The 8,086-nt window shown below is 37.6% G+C and overlaps 1 pseudogene; it reads right to left on the bottom strand.

Moving 5' to 3' along the window:
- LOC102825886 overlaps positions 1–2,505 on the bottom strand; it is a 12,092-nt pseudogene extending 9,587 nt beyond the window's left edge.
- Positions 2,506–8,086: the final 5,581 nt, after the last annotated feature.

The following is an 8,086-nucleotide window of genomic DNA, read 5'->3' as shown; positions in this document are numbered from 1 at the left end:
ATCACATCTTATGATTATTGATGAATGTTTACAACTATTACTTCTCATTTTGAGTTATGCCCTTTCAGCAAACTTTAGTCCTGAAAACTTTATTCCATTCCCTGGAAGTGAAGAAAACTTAAAATACTTACCTCCTTCAATGAGGACTGCACCTCATTGTAAAGAAAACAGAAATCATCACAACTGAACCAATAAATAATATCATGATAAGCAGAGAAAAGAATGAAGTTGTCAAAGACTTCATTTCGCTTGGATCCATAATCAACACTTACAGAAGTAGCAGTCAAGAAATCAAACAAAGTATTGCATTAGGCAAATCTGATACACAAGACTTCTTTAAAGTGTTCAAGAGCGAAAATGTTAGTTTGAGGACTAAGGTTGCCTGACCCAAGCCGTGCTATTTTTAACAGTCTCATATGCATCTAAAATTTGGACAATGAAGAATTGATGCTTTTGAATTATTGTGTTTGAGAAGAATATTGAAAGCACTATGGACTGCCCGGAAAATGAACTTTGTTGGTAAAAGTACAGATATAAAGCTCCTTAGAAGCCAGGATGGCAATATTTTGCCTCTCATACTTCAGACACGTTAGGAGGAGGAACCAGTCCTTGGAGAAGTTCATCAAGCAGTGAAAAAAGAGGATAACCCACAACAAGATAGGTTGACATAGTAGCAGTAGCAATGGCCTCAAATGTAACAGTTTTGAGGATGGCACAAGAATGGACATGTTTGGTTAAGTTGTGTGGCACTGTAGGATAAGCACTAGACTGCTAACATCCACAAGGTACAGGGTCACTGAGAGTCAGAACTGACTCAATGGCAGTTCACAACAGCAACAACACCCTTACCTAAAACATAAAGGTGTGACTAAATCTCCTTTAAAACGTTTTACAATAGAATGCATTAAACCAATCAGAGAAACCAGATTACTGAGACTTTATTCAGTCCTCAACTTGATTAAATATTGTCAAAGCTCTAGGCTGACTCTCAACAGTTCAAGCAAATTTTTATCAACAGCCTTGATAAAACAATAAGCCATAGCAAACATGACCTTAAAGAGTGCAATGGATTTTAGTCACCTTGCTCTTCAAATGTTTTTAATAGATATGTTTATAGCTTCAGATTTTAAGAAGTCAAGGTTGAGCCAGCATTAAAGTCATGGATGAAACTTCTAAGAATGGGAGCATGATCATCCTTTAATATTACAATTAGAAAAACCTTTTCATAAATTGTCTTTGATATGAGGTTCAGGCAGTGTATTAGGTTCATATTTCTGCATATTACCAAAACTTTAGTGACTTAAAGTAACTCAAATATATTGTCATATAGTTCAGGAGGTCTGAAGTCCAAAGTGTGTCTCATTAGCTGAAAAATAAGTTGTTGGCAGCGCTGCCTTCCTTTCTGAGCCTATAGGGTAAGGGTGGGGAATGTTCGGCTCATGGGCCATATAAAGGCTGCAAAACCATTTGATCTGGCCCTGCCGAGGCAACCTCAGTTCCAGCCATCATGTTGTTGTTGTTGTTGTTAAGTGCTGTCAACTCATAGCAACCCTGTGTAAGGTGTCCTAGGAGTGGCTGGTGAGCTTGAATCGCCAAACATGCAGTTCAAACCAACCTTGCAATCCAGGGCATTAACCAACAGTGTCACACCATCATATTGTGTTGTTGTTGTTGTTGTTGTTAAGTGCCATTGAGTTGGTTCCAACTCATAGAGACCTTGTATTGGGTTTCCTAGGAGTGGTTCATGAGCTTGAACCACCGACCCTTCGATTCAAATTGACCTTGCAGTCCAGCTCATTAACCTGCAGCACCACACCAGAACTCCACACCTTCACATTAGGAATGAGTTAATTAAATGCTTGCCCAAATATAGCAGGCTCATTTTTAAGTTGATAATTTTGTATGGTCCATGAATGATGTTATAAATATTGGCAGAAAAAAGTTTCCCCACCCTGCTCTAGGACTAGTCCATTTCTTTTCCTTTTACAGCTTCTAAAGTTTATTCACATTGTTTGGATCTTGGTCCCCTTCCATCTTCAAAGCCAACAGTGGCTACTGGAATCTTGCTCAGATTATATCACTCAAACACTGCCCTCCTACATCTTATGGAGTCCTAGTGTGGCACTGGACTGCTAACCACACTTAACAACAACAACAATAATCATTGCATTGGGCTCATTTTGGTAATCCCCATCTCACCATCCTTAATTTCATCACATCTATGAAGTCCCTTTTGTCATTTAAAGGACAGTTTCCTGGGAATTAGGACAGGAGCATCTTTTTTTTTTTTTTTAATTGGGTGAGCATCATATTGCCTACCACAGATACTCCACTCAGCCGTGATCTGTTTAAATAACTTGGGGTAGGAGGGGGCGGGGAACGAGGAGTGACACTTAAATAACTAAGGTTCTTGTCTACATACAAATAGGAAAAAAATGAAAGCTTTCCTGGTGGTTTATGGCCAGTCAGGACATTAATTGTCACAGTGGTACCTACAATCCTCATGTTGCAATGCAATGTTCAGCCCCATTGGTAACTGTAAGGCTGAATGAATCTCCCTTCATTCAGTAACTCGTTCCTGCTCTGCTGAGTCATTGCCAAACAGCTGTCAGCCATCTTGGGCTGAACCAAATGTTGTAGAAAACAGATTAAACTGTACTTCAATGAAGCAAGTTTCAGTAGGGAAATCATATTAACACTAAAAAGTAAGGATAAAGTTATGTGTCTGCTTTCAGTTTGATTGCATTTTCTATTTTTGCTATTGCACTTTGTAAGGAGGTTTTTAATCAACTTCAGTCTATTGGCTTCCTTGCAAACCAAACAAAGTTGTTTTCCCTTGTAATATAAAATCTAATAAAATTTCTTCATGAAAATGCTCTATGGGGAACATGTACTCCAGAGCCTTAAAAGAACCAGTGAGAGTAACAGCCTAAGAAGTAGCTTGTGCTAGAAGATAATGTGTCATCTTTTGATCATAAACTTTGAAGCATTTCTATCACAATTTGGTTGCTTCCTGACCTAAGCAGGGATCCAGAAACAGAGTATGTGATAGTTCAGATTATATGTCAACTTGGCTGGACCACAATGCTTAGTGGTTAATCAGTAAAGATTCAGTTACCACCTCCATTATGAGATCTAATATTATGCAATCACCCCAAGGTGTAACCAGATGTGATCATCTTTGAACTATTATCCTATGAATTTTAAATCCTCACTTTTAAGATGTTAATGTAGCGAGATGCATTCTATAGGATTAGGTTATATTTTTGAGAAGTAAGCAGAAAGAGAGGGACTCACTACCACCAAGAAAGAAACACCATGAGTGGAGTATGCCCTTTGAGCCTGGAGTCTTGCACTGTGAAGTTCCTAGATCCAGTGGAACATTGATGCTAGACACATGGAGAACTCGAAGGAATGCTGGCTGAAGAACCTTTCTCCAGAGCCTGTGCTCTGAATTCGGACTTCTAGCCTCCTAAATTGTGAAAGAATAAATCTCTGTTTATTAAAGTCACCCACTTGTGTTATTGCATAGCATGGATGAGGCCTACTGGTCCAGTTCCACTATGCCTGAGAAAAATCAGCAGAGCATAGGCAAAATGCGCACACAAAAGGAGCCGGAGAGACAGAGGTTTAAGCAAGCAAGAAGATTCATTAAAGCATAGACGTTCTCACAAAGAAGAGAACCTTACAAATGAGGGAGTGTCAGTGAGTTCTTAGTTTCACTTTTTATTGTTGAATCTCCAGGGTTTTCTATGTGTAGAATTGTATCATCTGCAAATAGAGATAGTTTTACTAATTTTTTAGCCAATCTAGATGCCTTTTATTTACCCTTCTTCCCTATTGCTCTGGCTAAGACTTCCAGCCCTGGTAGCTTAAAAGGTTATGAATTGGATTGCTAACCGAAGGACAGAAAAGTCAGAAGTTCAAATATACCAGTCACTCCACAGGAGAAAGATGAGATTTTCTGCTTCTGTAAAGATTTACAGCCTCAGAAACCCTGTACAATGTCGCTATGAGTCTAAACTGACTCAGTGGCACACACCACACCATCACCAAGACTTCCTGCACAGTACTGAATGGGAGTGATGACCAAGGGCATCCCTTTGTGTTTACTGCTCTCAAGGATAATGGTTGCCATTGGCTTTATAGAAACTCTATTAATTATGTTGAAGAATTTCCCTTACATTCCCATATTGCAGAGCATTTTTTATCAGGAATGGACGTTGGAGTTTTTAAAAATGATTTTTGTGAATCAACTGATAGGACCATGTGGTTCTCTTGCTTTGTTTTATGTATGTAGTTCTTTGTTTTTATAAAGATGGACCTTCTTTGCAGTGTTGTTGTTAATTGCCTTTGAGTGGTTCCAACTCATAGCGACCCTGTATAGAGTTTCCAAAGAGCAGTTGGTGGGCTTAAACTGCTGACCTAGTGGTTAGCAGTCCAGTGTTTATGTGATAGCGCCACACTACATTTGGAAATAATATATTAATTTTGATATCTTGTTGGATTTTATGGGCTAGAATTTTGTTGAGAATTTTTGTATCTATGTTCATGAGGGATATTATTCCGTAATTTTCTTTTTTTGTAATATCTTTGCCTGGTTTCATTATCAGTTCGCTTGCTTCATAGAATAAGTTTGGGAGTCGTTCACCCTTTTCCATATTCTGCAAGTCTCAGTAGAATTGGTATCAGCTCTTTTCTGAATGTTTGGTAAAATTCTCCAGTGAAACTGTCTGAGCTAGGCCTGTTTTTGCTGTTAAAAGATTTTTGTTTTGTTTTGTTTTATGACCTGTTCAATTTCTTCTTTAGTAATGGGTCTGTTCAACTGTTGGATTATGTTAGTTTGGGTAAATAATGTGTTTCTAGGAATGTGATCATTTATTCTAGGTTTTCAAATTTGTTGGAGTAAGTACATAAACCAAACAAAACCCATTGTCAACAATCGATCCTGACTCATTGAGACCCTATACCACAGAGTAGAATTGCTGCTGAGGTGTTCCGAGACTGTAGCTCATTCTGGGAGCAGACAGCCTCATTTTTCTCCCATGGAGTGGCTGGTGGGTTTGAACCATTGGCTTAGTGGGTAGCAGCCTAATGCTTATCCCACAGAGCCACAAGGTCTTGGAGTAGAGTTCTTGGTTATATTTTGTGAGCATTAGTTTTATTATAGTAAGTTCTGTTATGACAACGATGTTTGTTTCATTTCTTATTCGTGTTATGTGTGCCTTCTTTTTTTCCTTTGTTAAATTTGCCAGTGGTTTATCAATTTTATTAAACATTTCAAGAAACCAACATCTAGTCCTGCTAATATTTACTGCTGTTTTTGTTTCATTCCATTCTGCTCCAATTTTTATTATTTGTTTTCCCCTAGTTATTGCTATTGTAGGTGCTATTGAATCACTTCTGATTCTTAGACATCTTTTATAGGATTTCTGGGGAGCCACTGGTGGGTTTGAATCTATGATCATATGGTTAGCAATCCAATGCTTACTGGACTCTTATTGTACCACACCAGGACTCTTCTAGTTACTACAGGAATTTTCATTTTCTAAGTGGTTACGAATCAGGCTGCGAACCTCAGGGTCAGCAGTTCAAATCTACAAGCTGTTCCACGGGAGAAAGATGAGGCTTTCTGCTCCCGTAAAGATTTACAGACTCGGAAACCCTGTCCAGGGTCATTATGAGTCGGAACTGACTCCACGGCACATACCAACAACAACAATTGTCTTTTCTAATTGTTGGAGATCCTTAGGTTAAGGTTTGGATTTTGATTTTTTCTTCTTGTTGACGTGTTCATTTATTGCTACAAGGTGTCTTCTGAGCACTGCTTCTGCTGTATCTCAAAGGTTTTGGTATGCTGTGTTTTCATTCTCATTTGATTCAAGGCATTTTTTATTACACTTTTAATTCATTGTTGTTTTTGTTAAGTGCTGTTGAAGTGGTTCTGGCTCATAGTGACCTTGTATGGGATTTCCAATGAGTGACTGGTGGATTTAAACCACCAACCTTGCAGTTAGCAACCCACTGCTTATCCTACAGCATCACACCAAGAATCCAATTTTTATTTATTACTCAACAGTTTTTAAGCAGTGTTATTCTGTCTCCAAATATTGTTTTTTTTCCCCTTGATTTGTTGTTGATTTCTAATTTTATAAAATTGTGATCTGAGAAGAAGCTTTGTAGTATTTTGATATTTTAAAATCTATTGAGGCTTACTTGCAGGCTAAAATATGGTCTATTCAATGTTCCATGTGACTGGGAAAGAATGCATATTGTGCTGTGTTGGCAAGTGTGTTCTGTATGCATCTATGAGGTCTAGTTGTTTGAATCTTCTCTATCTTTGTTGTGCTCTTTCGAATTAGTCTGCCCTTCATGAAATATGGTGTATTAAATTCTCATACTATTATTGTAGACTCCTGGTGTGGTGCTGTTGGAATAGCACTGGATTGGGAGCCACAAGCTTGGCAGTTCAAGTGCACCAACGGCTCCTGAGAAACCCCATCCAGGGTGTCACTATGAGTCTGAACTCACTCAACAGTACATAACAACAATTATTGTGAAATCGTCTATTTCTCTTTTAAATTCTGCTATATTTTGATTTATGTTTTTTTGGCCTCTTTTACTAGTACATAGATATTTAGCATGGTTATGTCCTCTTGCTAAATTGACCATTTAATCATTATACAACATCCTTCCTCATCTCTTTTTCTGGTTTCTGCTTTGAGGTCTGTTTTATCAGAAATTAAAATTGTCACTCATGCTTTATTTTGGTTGTTATTTGCTTGATAATTGTTTCTCCATCCTTTGATTTTTAGTTTATTTTTGTCTTTATCTCTGAGGTACATTTGTTGTTGTTGTTGTTGAATACCGTGGAGTCGATTCTGACTCATAGTGATCCTGTACAGGGTTTCCAAGGCTGTAAACCTTTACAGGAGCAGAAAGCCCCAACTTTCTCCCGCGGAACAGCTGGTAGTTTTGAACCGCTGACCTTGAGGTTAGCACCCCGATTTGTGACCACTACATTACCAGGTACATTTGTAGCAGACAGCATATTGATGGGTCATGTTTTCTCTCTGACATCCATTTTGGTCTTTTACTTCTTTCTTGTCTTCTTAATGACATTTTGGGTTCTTCCTGTATGATTTTCTTTGCATTATCCCATAGCTCTTTGAGTCTTCAGTAATTAGCGTCGAATGCTTCAAATCTCTTCTTAAGATGATCTCTAAATTCAGGTGGGATATGTTCATATTTTAAAATATGTACATATTTTAGCTCTTGTGGACTTGTTTTAATTTTCTTGAGCTTCAGCCTGAATTTGCATATGAGCAATTGATATTTCAGTTCTATAACTAATTAGAAGAGTCTGCGATGGAGATATAAACTAATTACCATAACCCAACCCACTGCCACCAACATCATTCCAACTCATAGAGACCCTTATAGAGTTTCTAAGAATGTAAATCTTTATGGGAGCAGATAGTTTCATCTTTCTCTAGCTGAGCAACTGGTGAGTTTTTAAAACTCAAACTTGTCATGAGCAGCCTGGTGTTTATCCCAGAAAACCACTAGGGAGATAGTAATTAAAGGCATGAAAATAGAATAAATTATACAAAGAGGAGGATGTAGAGTGAAAAGGAACAGAACGCCACAGAACGCTATCATCGGTGGCAACAAAAGCTTAGGGCATGGTAGGCTCATCCTGAGGGTGTGTGCATCATTAAGAAAAGATGAGATCACAAAATTAATATAAATGTTAGAAATGTAATAACAGCATATGATTCTAAATGTAAGACCTTTACATTTAGCTTACCATTATTTGAGTCCATCCTTTAAAGCCAAAAATGTCTCTATCACTGACAGCTTAATCATTTCATTTATGTCCATTCAACTAACAGAGAATCAAGAAAATAATCATTATAACTAAGTGACAATTCCAAATGAACCCTATACATTTTCTGTAAACGTTTTAATAGTAAAATACTGTTAGCTCAAAGGTCAAGCTATGAAAAATAATAATGTAAAAATACTACTTTTCTTATAGAAACTTTAAATCTACAATAGATTATAATAATAGTGTAGAACTATG

The sequence above is a fragment of the Chrysochloris asiatica genome, unplaced genomic scaffold (assembly GCF_000296735.1).
Source record: "Chrysochloris asiatica unplaced genomic scaffold, ChrAsi1.0 scaffold00103, whole genome shotgun sequence".
Taxonomy (NCBI): Eukaryota; Metazoa; Chordata; class Mammalia; order Afrosoricida; family Chrysochloridae; genus Chrysochloris; species Chrysochloris asiatica.
This window is presented reverse-complemented; position numbering and strand designations above follow the sequence as displayed.